The sequence below is a fragment of the Myotis daubentonii genome, chromosome 15 (assembly GCF_963259705.1).
Source record: "Myotis daubentonii chromosome 15, mMyoDau2.1, whole genome shotgun sequence".
Taxonomy (NCBI): domain Eukaryota; kingdom Metazoa; phylum Chordata; class Mammalia; order Chiroptera; family Vespertilionidae; genus Myotis; species Myotis daubentonii.
Genome location: NC_081854.1, coordinates 43,493,516 through 43,507,032, shown reverse-complemented (window position 1 = coordinate 43,507,032; position 13,517 = coordinate 43,493,516). Strand labels below are relative to the sequence as shown.

The window sequence follows — 13,517 nt, the reverse complement described above, 5'->3', positions numbered from 1 at the left end:
ATTTCACTTCCTGCTTCTTCATCAAAGCGAGGCCACCAGTATTTTTTTAAAATGCAGTAATTATCAGGGCAGAATAAAAACGAAAAACTAGGGCAATTCTTCCATTGAAATTTGGAGTGTATGCCAGTGGTTATAAGTTTAGTTAAGGAAATTATCCATTGTGTCGGCACATGTATTAAGGTGGGGTGACCATAGTTCTTATCCTATGTGATACCTGCTCATTTAAAGATGTGAAGGCTGGGCGAACTCTGACCTAGAGCTGAGAATCAGTAGAGTTAAAAGCCAATCAGGATATCTTGAAAGTAAATCGGAATGTCCACATGTTTTGAAAGAGGACATGAAGAGCAGTTCAGATGGAAAACTGTATGTGATGTGAACTCAGAGGAAGGAGAAGAGTGACTCCCTTAAGCAGCGATGGCAGGTGGGTTCTGGCTTGCACCCTGACTCTCCGCAGTCACAGCTTCCTGACCCAGTGGACAGAGACGGAGCCCAGTCCCGCCCAGGCCGAGCATGCCGTCCTCAGTGGGCTGCGGAGAAGGTAGGCGTGCGCAAGAGGAGCGCGGACGCTGGGCACGTGTTCCCAGCCATGGCTCGTGCTTGTGCTTTCAGGGTTTGAGAACTTGACTTTGGAAAGCTTCTAAATTTGTTCCTAGCGGGTTGATTTATTTTGTTGAGGTCAAATTAGAGCTAATGGCCCTAATGGTTTACAATGCTCCTAAATGGTTCTTAGCACTTAGGCAGGCTTGCCCGGCCAGTGTGGGCGGGCTTCCAAGTGTGGACCATGTCATTCTGAGGGTATATGTTTGGTTGAAGTTATTGTTGAGAGTACAGCGTGTATGTGTAGGTCGGTTAAAAGGTACCAGCAGAATTAGTCACACTTAATATTCAACTCTGTCTTGGTACCAGGTCCAGGGGTGTGTTTGGGAACGTGGACCCTGTGGGCATGCAGCTCACAGTTTTGTTGTTGGTGATCGTATGTCGTCTGCCACTTTGCCGAGGCGTGTGCTGCTGGTGAGATGCAGCAGCGGGGAAGCCTCAGCTTTCCTCTGGCTGTTCCTGGTTGCCAGGTAGCTCCTGTGAGAGCAGGTACCCAGGTTAAACGAATCTCAGCGCATGCCTTCCAGCCACGCTGTGATGTCTGGGAGTTCATGGCAAGGTCTTTGGCAAGGGGATCCCACTCCATAAAAAACTGGCTCCAGTCTCCTGATTTCTGAGCGATTGGGAGTAGGCAGAGCAGACAGGTGTCTGCAGAGGAGCTGCGTGTCTCTACGGGTCCACAGAATTAACCCACGTGTACAGGCGGGCTCTGTGGGCAGTGACCTCCAGGACTGCTGGGTGCAGCTGAAAGGGGGGAGCGGTGGGGGGACAGGAACTCTGCTCCCTAAACTGAGGTGGTGGTGCAAGGGGCATTGGTTAACGATTTCTCCATGCTTTGAGGGGGGCGGAGTGGGGGAGAAGCTGTCTCCAAAGCGTCTTCCTTTGGCCCATCAATTTTCAGAGTAGCACCCCCGAAGTTGCAAATGTGGTTTTGAAGGCCAAGTCCGGTCAAATTCTATTATGGGTGAAATTCTATTGGTCGCCATGGAGTGGGCCAGAGCTATGGAGGGTTGAGTGAGGGTTGGGTGCTTTGCCTTCTGATTGCTAATGGAATGGCTACTTGGCTCTCAGAACTTGGGTTCCCTTTTCCCCTCCTGTATACTCTGAAAACACGCTTTCAGTATGTTTGCATGCTCTGCAGTCCCGAAGCTACTGTACTTATCATTCTCAGACCCAATGGGTTTTCCCTTGAGCGGTTTGAAGAACATAACGCTACCTAAGTGATGCCTACCTCTTATTGAGAAAAATCTACATTCATCCGGTTCATCTTGAAAATATCACAGTCGTCGTGAACAGTGCTGTTCATTCAAAGACTTGGGTCTCAAGGCAGATAGATGGCTGTGTTGGTGACCAGGAAGGAGTTATTTTCCACTGTTAACAAAATTGAGCTGGTGCATTGGGCATGATAGAACGCAAGACATGAGCCCAGTGTAGCAGCCAAAGTCGCCATGGAGCGGTGTCGGTGGAAATGCTTGACCACGTTCAGTCCATGGCCACCAAGTTCTCCAGAGAAGTTTTAATTACAAACCATGGTGGTGTGGTTTTTCAAATGTGTTACAACAAATGGATGTCAGCCCATGTAGCCCTCAGCCCCCTCCATCAATAAAACCCCATAATTATCACATGGTGGGCTCCAAGGAGGAAGTCTCAACGCCCTGAGTGTCTAGTCGGCTGCGCTTCCGGCCTCCCTTTCCTGGAGTGGGAGGCAGGGAGAGGGTGTGGAAGGACAGCCCTTTCCTCAGAGGTCCTGGGAGTGATGATGCACCCTGGACGGGTGCTGTTGCTGCCCCAGGGAGGGACATGTCAGTAGCCTGGAGGGTCAGGTCTGCTTTTCGGTGGGGGGCCAGGGGTGGGAGTTTGGGGGTGGGAGGATGGTTGAAATGGAAGAGCTTGAAATGGCAAATCTTTATTAGTTTTGTAAACAGCTTTAGGAAGCGCTGGGAGCATCTTGCAGGGACCCTGCAATTATCATAATAAACAGTTTTATCATCTGCTTGGCAATCAATATTGCGGCTTATGCTGCTTTAGTATCTCAGTGGTATTGATTACCTTAACAACTGTGCTGCGGTCAGCTTCCATTAACCCCTGCTCTGCCGCGGGCTCAAGTCTCCCATGGTTGGATGGGAGACTGTTCTGGTCCCAGCCCAGGCAAGCGCTGGGATTTGACGGCTGGCCAGAGAGTCAAGCACAGCTTTTATCTCAAGACACCCAGCAGAAGAAAGGGTTTTAAACAGGGAATCTGGAAGCTAATGCAACTTTTTAAAGGCTTTTTTTTTTCTTCCCCTTTGTGGAGACAGTGTATAAAACAATTACAGCAGCTGGGTTTCAACTGTGACTCAGGAATTTGAACGTTAAGAGGGAAAATTCTGATTCTTGTCTGGGCTCTGTCCAGTGTTCTTCTCAGCTCCACCTCCACCCTCCCTGGGGGAAACGGACATGTGTGGAGTTGAGTGGTGGATGCCGTGCTGAACGCCCTTATGCAACAGGCATTCCTGGGACTCTTCAAGCATTAGTTTTACGATCCACATTTTACTTTTAGAGAGAAACCACTTATTCAGGGACATCTAGTTCCCGGATTCAGGTTCTTCTGGCCCAGCCAGTGCCTGAAGTGAAATGGCCCATCCTGAGAGGAGGGAATGCTGGAGATAGATGGTGGTGCCGCTGTAGATTCTATCACTCTCACTGGCTGCCCTGTCTCTGGTCTGGTTGCTGTTTACATTCCCCTTTTCTCCTGATGAAACAAAGGCAACGAGGACACTCTGCTCTAGGGAGCACTGATGGACTCCCCAGACCAACCAGTAGTCAGGGAAGAGATAGTAGTGACGGTCATTCAGAAACTTGCAGGATGAGATCTTGCCAGCAGTAGGGGTGGTGGTGGTGGTGTGTTGACTTTCCATTTTTTCCCCTCTTTTAACTGCCTTCTTTTGTTTTGTTTTAAATGAGAAATACAGGTGTGTATGCACATGAATATGTGAAGTTGGGGGAGGGGTGAGGTTGCACACATATCCAGTGGCTTAAACCCCTGGCGCCCTTTTAGTGAAGACTGTCATGGGGTCTTCAGCATTGCAGACCCAACAGCACAGATGCTGTTCAACCTGAGTGGCAAGGACCTCTAATGGGAAGCCAGCTACCATGGTCTACAGTTTGTTTTTAACTGTTGATGAGTTTTATGGAGTCACTGGGGAGTGGAGGAAAGGAAAAGGAGGAGGGGGGTGGTGGAAGGGAGAAGGTAGCTGGACTAGAAGGAGAGTGAGTTGTGCTGGCAGCTGCCACTTTCCTATCCTTCTTGCCAGGCTGCAGCCTGTGGCCTCCTGGTCCCTCGTGGCGGCCCCAGAGGAGCCAGGAGCGGAAGTCTATCAGAGAGGGAGGAGGCTGGTAGGTACGTGAGGAAGGCAAGTGCCACAGACTGAGCTTGGAGGAGTGCAAGGGGTCGCAGGTGTAGGGGATTCCTGGCCATGGGGTACGGGCCCCAACAGGGTAAGAGTCTATAGATGAGAGGGTCAAGAAGCCAGGCCACGGAGTCTGGACAGCAAGGTGTAAGGCTGTAGGCTCCATCTGGTGAGGCCTCGGCTAGTAAGAGCGAGACTTGGCCTTGTATTGAGTCACAGGCTTGATGAGCAGGGCTGAGCCTGCAGGTGCCAGTGAGTAGACAGACCTGCATGGGTGCGGGGAGGGCCCCAGGGAGTGATGGTGGGTCTCTGCTTCCGAAGGGAAAGCCGAAGGGAGTGTCCTCTCCTCAGGGTTGGAGAGTCTGCACAGGGCCATGCGTCAGCAAGCCTTCCCTCCTGACTGACCCCATCCTCCTCGGTCACCCTCCCTCCGACTGGGATGTCAAGGGGTCCTCGTCACTGTCTTGTATTCTGGTCCCACCCACTTCTGTCCTCTTTCTCCCTCTGCCCAAACCAGCTTGGTTCCACAGATTGGAAAGTTTTAGGTAGAACGTTCTTCCTAAAAACATCACTTAAATAAATTAATTAGACTCAGAGTGTGGGCGGTAGTTCTTAAGTTGACCGAAGTTCCATTGTTTTCCATCGTGATGGGGACTGGAGCTCACAGGGTTCCACTGTGATGGCAGAGTGTAGACTGGACTGCTCAGACCCATGGAATAAGTAACATTCATGATGGGAGTGAAGCCAGTTCCCCCGTTTTTGGTTTTATTTAGATTGGTGCATGTTGAATCATGATGCACTAATGCTGTGGCCAAAATCACCCTTCGCTTTACCCCACTGGTCTTAACTTGAGCTCTGTGTTGGTATTAACTCTTCAAAGTATGACCTCATTCATGTGGAGCTCCTAGACCTTGACAGTGTTTTACTTCTTTTCGCAAACAGCTTTTGAGCTGTGTTCAAACCAGTGTGAGTGGCAGTATCCTCTGCACAGCAGAGGACACTTAGAGGGCGTTTTACCCTGCCTGCTCATGTCTTACATTGTGTATGGCCAGAGGGTTTTGCTTTAGCAATAGGTGCCTTACTATGTGCTTTTCCTGCCACACTGTGCTCTATGTAAAACTTTCAGATTTAACTGTCCTCCGTCAAGTTCTTAGTATTTGGTGTTATTTATAACTATGCTTTTAAGTGTGAGCAGTGAAACATATTTTTAGGGTCTTTGGCATACTCAGATTTTTTTCATACGTATTTAGAAGATGAAGTGTGATTTTGAAGGGTTCACAAAGGTAGATTGTCTTTAGGAAAGAGATGCCTTTGTAGAGAAAAGAACACTGGAGTGGAAGCCCAGAGTCCCATTCCTGGTCCCTGATGAGCTACTAACCAGCTGGCGACGTTGGGAAAGAGTGACTCATAGTAGTCACTCTTATGTTTGATGAATCTTTTTAAACCTGTAAAATCTGAATTATGAGTCCTGTTCTGCCTATTAATACAAGTGTTTGAAACGTGTAAACCACTGTGTACATTGAAGGACCTTCGTTATTTGTTCCTGGGAAGGCGGGCGTTGGGTGGGACTTTTCCTTGGGTCAAACAGTAAGGCCACTATGAAAATGTTTATTGCAAAGAGAGTTTTCCAGGAGCCACAGCGTGCTGATGGGCGTGTGTGGGCCCACATGTGGCAAGAAGCCCTCTTACCATTGGGCCGTCCCACTTGCAGGTGAGCACAAGAGAACCAGCCCAGTTCCGACTTTTCAAAGCAATCCCCGTCACTTAGGAAACATTCCTACTGAGCTGGACGACAATCAGCTCAAAAACAGTGGTTGGGAAACATCGCCTTATTTTGTAAAAATCACTAAAAGTGTTTTAAATTATTGTTTGACCCATTAAATCAACAAGTGGAGGATTTTGACTTATCAGTGGGTGTGTTTTTCTTAACCAGGGTTTGGCTCCCAGCTCTGTATCAAGCTGTTATATAATCTTAGGTTGCTACATTGGGCTCATTTTTGCGCAGTAATGGTAGTGATAGTTCCCAGTATAAATGTGCCAAGAGCATGATTCTTCTTGGTGCTGGCAGTGTGGTACTGCTCGGTACCTCCTAAGGGTAGGAGTGAGGGGTGGAGTCAGCAGATGGTGCGTTTTAAAGAGGTAGCTGGGACCTAAAGGACTCGTAGGAAGCCCTTCAGCTCTAGACAAAGGAGAATGTGTAGTTCTGTGTAAAAAGGGGTAACTTGTCACAAGTATGTCAACCCAAGGCTGAGAAGTTTGACTCTGACCAGTGCTGGTCTCTTTTCAGAAAATTCTTCTGAACTGGGTAAAGACAAGGCTTTCATTTTTTTTTTTTAAAAGAAACATTTATTATGTAAAAATAGGATAATATGAGAGACCCCATCACCTAGACGTTAACAATTCACTTTTTGTCAGATTTATTTAATCTTTCTGTTCATTGGCTTTGATTTAAAGCCAATCAAGGACATCATGATACTTCATCATTTTCCTATGTGATAAAATTATCTTTATATAAGAAAATTAACAAATTCTTAACATCACTGAATCCAAAATTGCCATTCAGACTTATCTGATTGTCCCCAGAATGACTTTTGACAGTTGGTTTGTTAGGTCTGGTATCCAGATGAGGTCTACATAGTGCATTTAGTTGTTTGGTCCCTAGGCTCTTAGTCTAGAACAGCCGTGGGCAAACTATGGCCCGCGGGCCGGATCCGGCCCATTTGAAATGAATAAAACTAAAAAAAAAAAGACCGTACCCTTTTATGTAATGATGTTTACTTTGAATTTATATTAGTTCACACAAACACTCCATCCATGCTTTTGTTCCGGCCCTCCGGTCCAGTTTAAGAACCCATTGTGGCCCTCCAGTCAAAAAGTTTGCCCGCCCCTGGTCTAGAACAACCCCTTGCCTCCCCATTTCAGCTTCCATGTGTGCTTCCCCCCCGCGCCCTCCCCCCGTCGCTCCCATCCCCCACCCCTGGCCCAACCAGCCCATGGATTATGAAGGCTATTGGGGAGTAGCTACAGGTGGTAGAAAAAGCACTGTTAGTGTGGTGTGAAGATACCCATGTCCTCTTGCTAGCTCTGCCCCTGACCAGCTGTCTGACCTTGGGCAGACCATCAGCATCCTCTGGGATCATTATTCTTGTCCAGCAAGAGAGTCGGTGAGACTGAAGGGCTTCAAACCCATGCATTCTCACTGTGACCTCCCCAAAGGGGTCAGCGACACCGGGTTGCAGACACCGCTTGCTTTCAGTCCTTATCCCAATTTTTACAATTGAGACTTTACTGGAACAACATAACCCTGAGCCATTGGCTTGTTCTTTTTCTCTTGGACACTGTGAATCGTGTGCTTAAAACGAAGTTATTATGTTTTCCTTCTGGACTCTAAGCTTAGAATCTAATTTATGGCTCAATATATAGGTTATTATTGTATGCATTTTTGGCTCAAGTTTTTCTCCACTCTTTACTTTTCTTCCTTCTTTTGCCCTGGCCTCAATTCATGCTCTGATGTAGTATTTTATTCTTGTAAGGAATATAAATAAACGGCTGTGTGCTGGGTATTCTTAGGTGACCCAGTCTGTAAGCTCATGGAGACCAGGCATCCTCTGCTGTGTTTGCGCCACAGATTAGATGCTCAATAAAAGCTTCCGGGTAGAGTTTGGTTTGACATATTTTCCATTCGAGCGGTGAAGAGCTGTGTTTGTGGCACTATTCATTTTGTGCCCGAGGCCTGGTTCTTCCCTGATTTGCCTTTTATGTGGCAAAGCAGCCAGAGGAAGTATGGTGAGCCACCTGCCTGGTGATGTTTTCATTTTTATTTTTGTAGAATTTGTCATTTTGAGTAGCTCCTGGCTGTTTTGTCTCCACCCCACCCCCTCTGCCTAGGCCTTTGGTGAATGAAGCAATATTTGCTGGGCAAACAGTTGTGAAAGGATGGGGTGAGGGGAGGGGGGAAACCTTAACTGTTAAACCAATAGCCATTCTACCCATTTCGAAGAGCTCCCCCTTGATTCCGGCCTCGGGCACGAGGAGCGCTGTTGTTGGGCTGTTCAGGATGATGGAGGGTGGACAAATCAGCATCTGTCGTTGCTCTATCTGGAAAAAAGTGGGTGTCTTCATCTTCTCTCACGACTCTGTGAGGGAACAGGTCTCTACTTGACTTTCACTCAGTCTCCCTTTGCTGTTTCTGGGAGACTTGCTAGTCCTCGGTAAGGCGTGGGTCCCAGCTGGCTCCCTCCCTGCCTCCCAGGACCTCTGCCTCCTCTACTGTGGGGGAGAGGGAGGGGTAGTCATCCTGGCACATTAGGGAGAATCAGAGTTCATGCCTGGCACACAGTAGGCACTCAGAAAATGGTGCCCTTAGGATCCTCTCTAAGAGTGGTTGGAGGCCAGGCTGGTGTGGCTCAGGGGATGAGCATCGACCCATGAACCAGGAGTCATGGGTTCGATTCCAGGTCAGGACACATGCCCAGGTTGCAGCTCGATCCTCGGTGTGGGGTGTGCAGGAAGCAGCCAATCAGTGATTCTCTCTCATCGTTTCTCTTTCCCTCCTCCTGCCTCTCTGAAATCAATAAAATATATTTAAAGAAAAAGAGTGGTTGGGGAACATTTGAGACTATTGCTTATCGGCTTCCTCTTTTCCTGTTTGCTGACACTTGAAAAGGGATCCTTTAAGCATTGGTTTTGAGGGGCTTGGTTTTCAGGCCTCCCATTCTGAGTCCCCGGAAAACCTCTCTAATCCATGGAGAAGAGGTGGGTGCCCTTGTGGGGTGAGGGGCCCTGTTGGAGTTCCTCTCCTGGTTAGATCCCCTCCCGGCCGGCATTTATCCTCCCATTGTCCAGGTGAGGACCGGAGCTTCCCATCCTCTGCGCTCCTTGCAGACTTAGTCCAGAGGAAGGCCAGGCTCCTAGGTGAGGTGGGAGGGTCTGGGTGTGGCAAGGAAGTTGAGGCTCACGGCTGGCAAGTTTTCTTCTAATGGAATTTCCCATCACTTACTGCCCTGCTGATTTCTGATCAATGAAAATGAAATTGCATCACCTCCTCAGAGGCTCCACGTATGCCTGCTGCTTCCAGCTGTGTCAGTTCCGGTAAAATAATCTCATCAGGCGTGCGAGAGGGTAATAGGAAATAAAAATAAAAACCCACAATTAGCAAGAGGCCTTGCAGCTGAGTAACACTTTCCATCCCGGAGACAGAAAGGGCTGGGCAGTGAATGCTTAGGAAAGATTCTCTTAAAAAAAAAAAAAAAGGGCAAGAAAATCCCCAGTCCTTTTCTTCCCCATTCCCCCCCCCCTTCCCCTGAACTCCCACCAGCCCTGTGTGTGGATGGTTTAACATTGGGCACTGGTTTCTCTCCTGCCCTACTTTTGGGGTCAGTAGAAGTACTGTGTGATAGGCACACGTTGGGTGGCATTTGTTTTTCTTCCGAGTCCCTGAAGGTAGACACCAAATGAATGATAGGAATTCCCGCTTCTCCCACTGACCTGTGACAAAGAGCCAGATGGTTGGAGGTAGGAGGGCGGGGGAGGGGGGACCCCGCAAAGCCAAGTTAAGTTTGGTGAATAGACTTCTCAGAGCTGGTTTGTTTTAATTCTTAGACTTTATGCTTCAACTATCAGTCCATTAACAACAGGACCCCCCCCCCCCCCCGCCCTCCTGCCGCATTATTCCCTGTAACTCCCAGTACCGTGTCATAAGTGTGAGGCTCTGAGAAAGGGCATTGTTTGGGCCGAGCCATCTCCCCGTGGAGTGCAGCGAATGTGGCCACACGCCAACCCCGGCACCTCCTTGGTAAGACTTGGGGAGGTTGGACACTGCTTCCAGAACATTCTGCCGCTATGTGTGTGAGCCTGTCACATCACTGGGTCCAGCCTGAAGAGGACCTGAGGCCCGAGACACCAGGATGGGGAGTACACAGGGCAGGGGAGGCTGTGGGAAAGCTGTTGGACCTCCTGAGAGGAGCCAGTGGAAAGCAAATCCGATGGTCTCCCGGCAGCATCGCACGAGGAGACGTGCTGTGTGTAGGCCCGCGCTTCTGTGGCCTGGCAGTTCCTTGTAGGTCATTAGAGGGACAGCCCGCCCCATGTCCCAGGGGTGAAAATCCTGAGCTGTCGGGAAATGGTCAGTCTCAAACAACCCTAATGTTCCTTTAATTGGTGACTCCCATGTGGATTGAGGCCGAGACTCTGAGAGAGATTAGCACGGCTAGAGGATATGGTAGGATGATCCCAACTGTGGGGGCCACTGTGTCCTCAGTGCTATAGGGTTTCAGGGCAATTGCTCAACCTGCCAGACCATGTGTCACAATAGCTGAACTGTTTCTAAATGCAGTGGACGTCAGAGGTCATCACTGACCATATCTGGTTGATAGAAGGACAGATTCTGGCAGGAGAGAATAAGACTGGAATGAGGGGAGCAGTAGCCTGGATAATTCAGTGGCCACGTGAAGTGTGGTCTGTTCTACCAGCGCCCTGAGCGTTGCCATCCAGCTCTTATTATGCCTGTCTGGGCTCTGACGAGACCAAGCTAGCAGGAGCCTGTGTTGGTAGAGGGGTACAGTGTGCATTGTAGGCCTTCAATAAATACTGGAGTGAGTGAGTGAACATCATATGAGCAACCAGTGACTTTGGGCTAAGCATGATGCACAGGAGCTTAAAACCAAGTCCAGTGGGGCCAGGACCCCGATAGCCTCTTTATTATTGTGGCCCAAGGAATTGGCCCCATTGACTGGCCAGGTTGGAGGCCCCCAGTCTTTAGTGTGGCTTAGCGTGGGAACTGCTTGGAGCTGCGGGAACAGTTCCCACCTCGTTCTCTTGCCCAGGCGCTGTCCAGGATTAGGACTGCTGGACGAAAGTTTTAGTGGGGTGCACAGAGCTCGGGGTGGCGGGGGGTGGGCAGAAGGAGAGAGAGGGCCCCTTGGGAAGGGAAGCTGAAGTTCTTTAGGTTAACATGCATTTTTCATAGGTTTGTGTGTTTGCACAAGTACGTTTCTCCTCTCTCATCTCAGACACTTAGCACAGGGTCTTGATCTACATTGATCACATTTTATGACTTGAACTGGCAATTCCCCCCCAGGGATCACTCCTAACCAGGGTGTTCAGGAAGCCATTAAGGAAAAATATGTAACCACACTCGTTCCCAAACTCAATTGTTCTGTCTTAGCAGTGCTTGGAGAAGAGACTTGCAGGCGTAATTAATCCGAGTACTATTTAACGTGGCCCTGGTGATTCTCCGCAGTAGCTATTGACCCCAAAGCAGCAAGAAGAGAAAGACCATCTGAGCCATGTTTGCTGGGTTCCTGGGGGTGTAATTATTGCCCACAGTCACTCGGTTCTTCGCGTGGCTTCCGGAAGGTTAAAGGAGTGCAAAGTCTTGGATCCTTCTACTGGAAGAAGAACATTTCCTCTGTTGTTTTGCCGAATTCCTAGGGCCACTCTTTGAAGTGGCCAGTAGTAAATATGTCTCTATCTGTTTTTCTTGATTAAAAGTAACAGTGCAAGTAATGGGCGTCCTAATTACCATGTGGGATGGAGAAGGGGCTGCGAAGAACAGGACACAATTAAGTTTGTGGCAGTAATATCCCTGCTATCACTCAAGCCCCCCACACCTTTCTCCTCTCTGCACTCCTACAGGAATGGTCACCTCACCGTCACTAGCTGGGTGTTAGGTTTGGAATTTGAAAGGGGCAGAACCTGCACCCTCTCCAGTCTGTCCCGAAGGCCTCCAGGGTCCTGATGGCTGTCTCGGCCCACGTTACCATGAGGAAGGGAGTTGAAGTTTGCAGTAGCTCCTTAGGCCACTAGGATTTGAGGACTACCCCACATGAAATATGTTCTTGATCTTCAGTTTTGTCAAATGAAGCTGATGAGGAGGCTCGGTGATGGAATCATCGTCTAGTGTGCCCTCCAAATAGGAAGTTGGGGAGACCCTTGGTAAACCACCTGGAGGGGTACCTGGGGGCACCCGGCCAGGCATGCCCCTCCTGAGGCACAGGGGAAATCTGTGGGGGGTGGTTTGGCTTCTGCAGGGCGATTCCCCTCTTCGGGCCCTTGCCAGGGGCTGGGCCTTACAGCTCCTGGTCCTGCTTAGTTTAGTGGGGCCTCTGGCCCCCTGCTGCGTGAAAAGCTGTTGATGCTAAGGAGCCAGGGAAGTTCTGAGGAACTTGCTGTGAGAGGCCCTGTGTGTGTGTATGTGTGTGTGTGTGTGTGTGTGTGTGTGTGTGTGTGTGTGTGTGTGTGTGTGTTGCCCCGTTTATGAGCCTCCCAAGGGCAACCCTTGTTTGTTTTGTCCCAGTGCCAATTCCGGAGCTCTGTGCCAGCACTGCCCATGGCGAGCCCCTGTGTGGCGTTCTTCCTGCTGGGAGGAAAAGACACTCCTTTTTCAAAGAGTCATGTTGGAGGTGCCGGTTGAAGGCGACTTTCCTTCCCCAAGGCCACCTGTCACCTGGCCTGTGAACCACAGGTGGTGGAGCTGGTTATCAGGGAGCACCGGTTTTTCTCTCTCCGGGAAAGTTAGATGGGGTCCCACATGCTGCCCCAGGACCAGGAGAAAAACAGCTGTAAGAGGTTATTCATTGGTGCTCAGGTGGGTCAGATCTGTGTGCAGGAAAGCTTAAGGCCCACGGCTGTGTCTACCTGCATTTCAGAAACAAGTGCAAATAAATAAGTAAAATTTCCCCAGTTCAGTCTCTCTTGGGTGTGTGCAGCCTTGAACTATAACAATTACTCGTACTATTCAAATTATAAGTTCTGCTAAGAACTGCCTAAAAATAAGAATCCAGGAAGCCTCATAAACTCATTGCCTATTCAGCCAGCGAGTATGGCTTCATAATCCTTTCCCTGAGGCAGAACCCCCGAGGTCCACTTGTATATGGTTTGGGACCTGGTTCCCTCTTTCCCCCTCAACAGAATGGTATGTTAGGATTTGCGTGGCTTCCTGGATTTTTGTGTCATTGATCAGCTATTTAGGATGGCTGAACAGGGGTCAATATTGTAGACTTCAGGCCCTCCATAATTTTGGAGCAGGGAATAATACAACTAATGCTGTAAACCACAAAATACTGACATACTCTGGAATCATACCCAAGCCTCCAAATTAGGATGGTTGGGTCTTTGGTGATCGATTGTATGTAACGTTGAGATCAGCACACTCCCAGGAACGTGATGGAAGACGTCTGGTAGAGAAAGTGTGCCGTTCGTCAAGTCTTTTGTCCATACTGCACGCTCAGCATGTGCTAGGAGATGAACAGAAATACAAGCTGATTTTTGCCCTCTGGTAGCTTCCAGTCACGTTGTGGAGATAAAAACAAAGGAAGTGAAACAAGGAGAGATTGTTCTAGTGACGGTGAGGTGACCATTCCTGTAGGAGTGCAGAGAGGAGAAAGGTGTGGGGGGCTTGAGTGATAGCAGGGATATTACTGCCTACACCAGGGGTCCTCAAACTTTTTAAACGGGGCCAGTTCACTGTCCCTCAGACTGTTGGAGGGCCGGACTATAGTTTAAAAAAAACTATGCACAAATTCCTATGCA

At 49.1% G+C, this 13,517-nt stretch overlaps 1 protein-coding gene across 5 annotated transcripts in view; it reads left to right on the top strand.

The window, feature by feature from the left end:
- The window catches only part of ZFHX3 (zinc finger homeobox 3), a 244,773-nt gene that overhangs the window by 60,596 nt on the left and 170,660 nt on the right, over window positions 1-13,517 (top strand). The window lies entirely within an intron of this gene.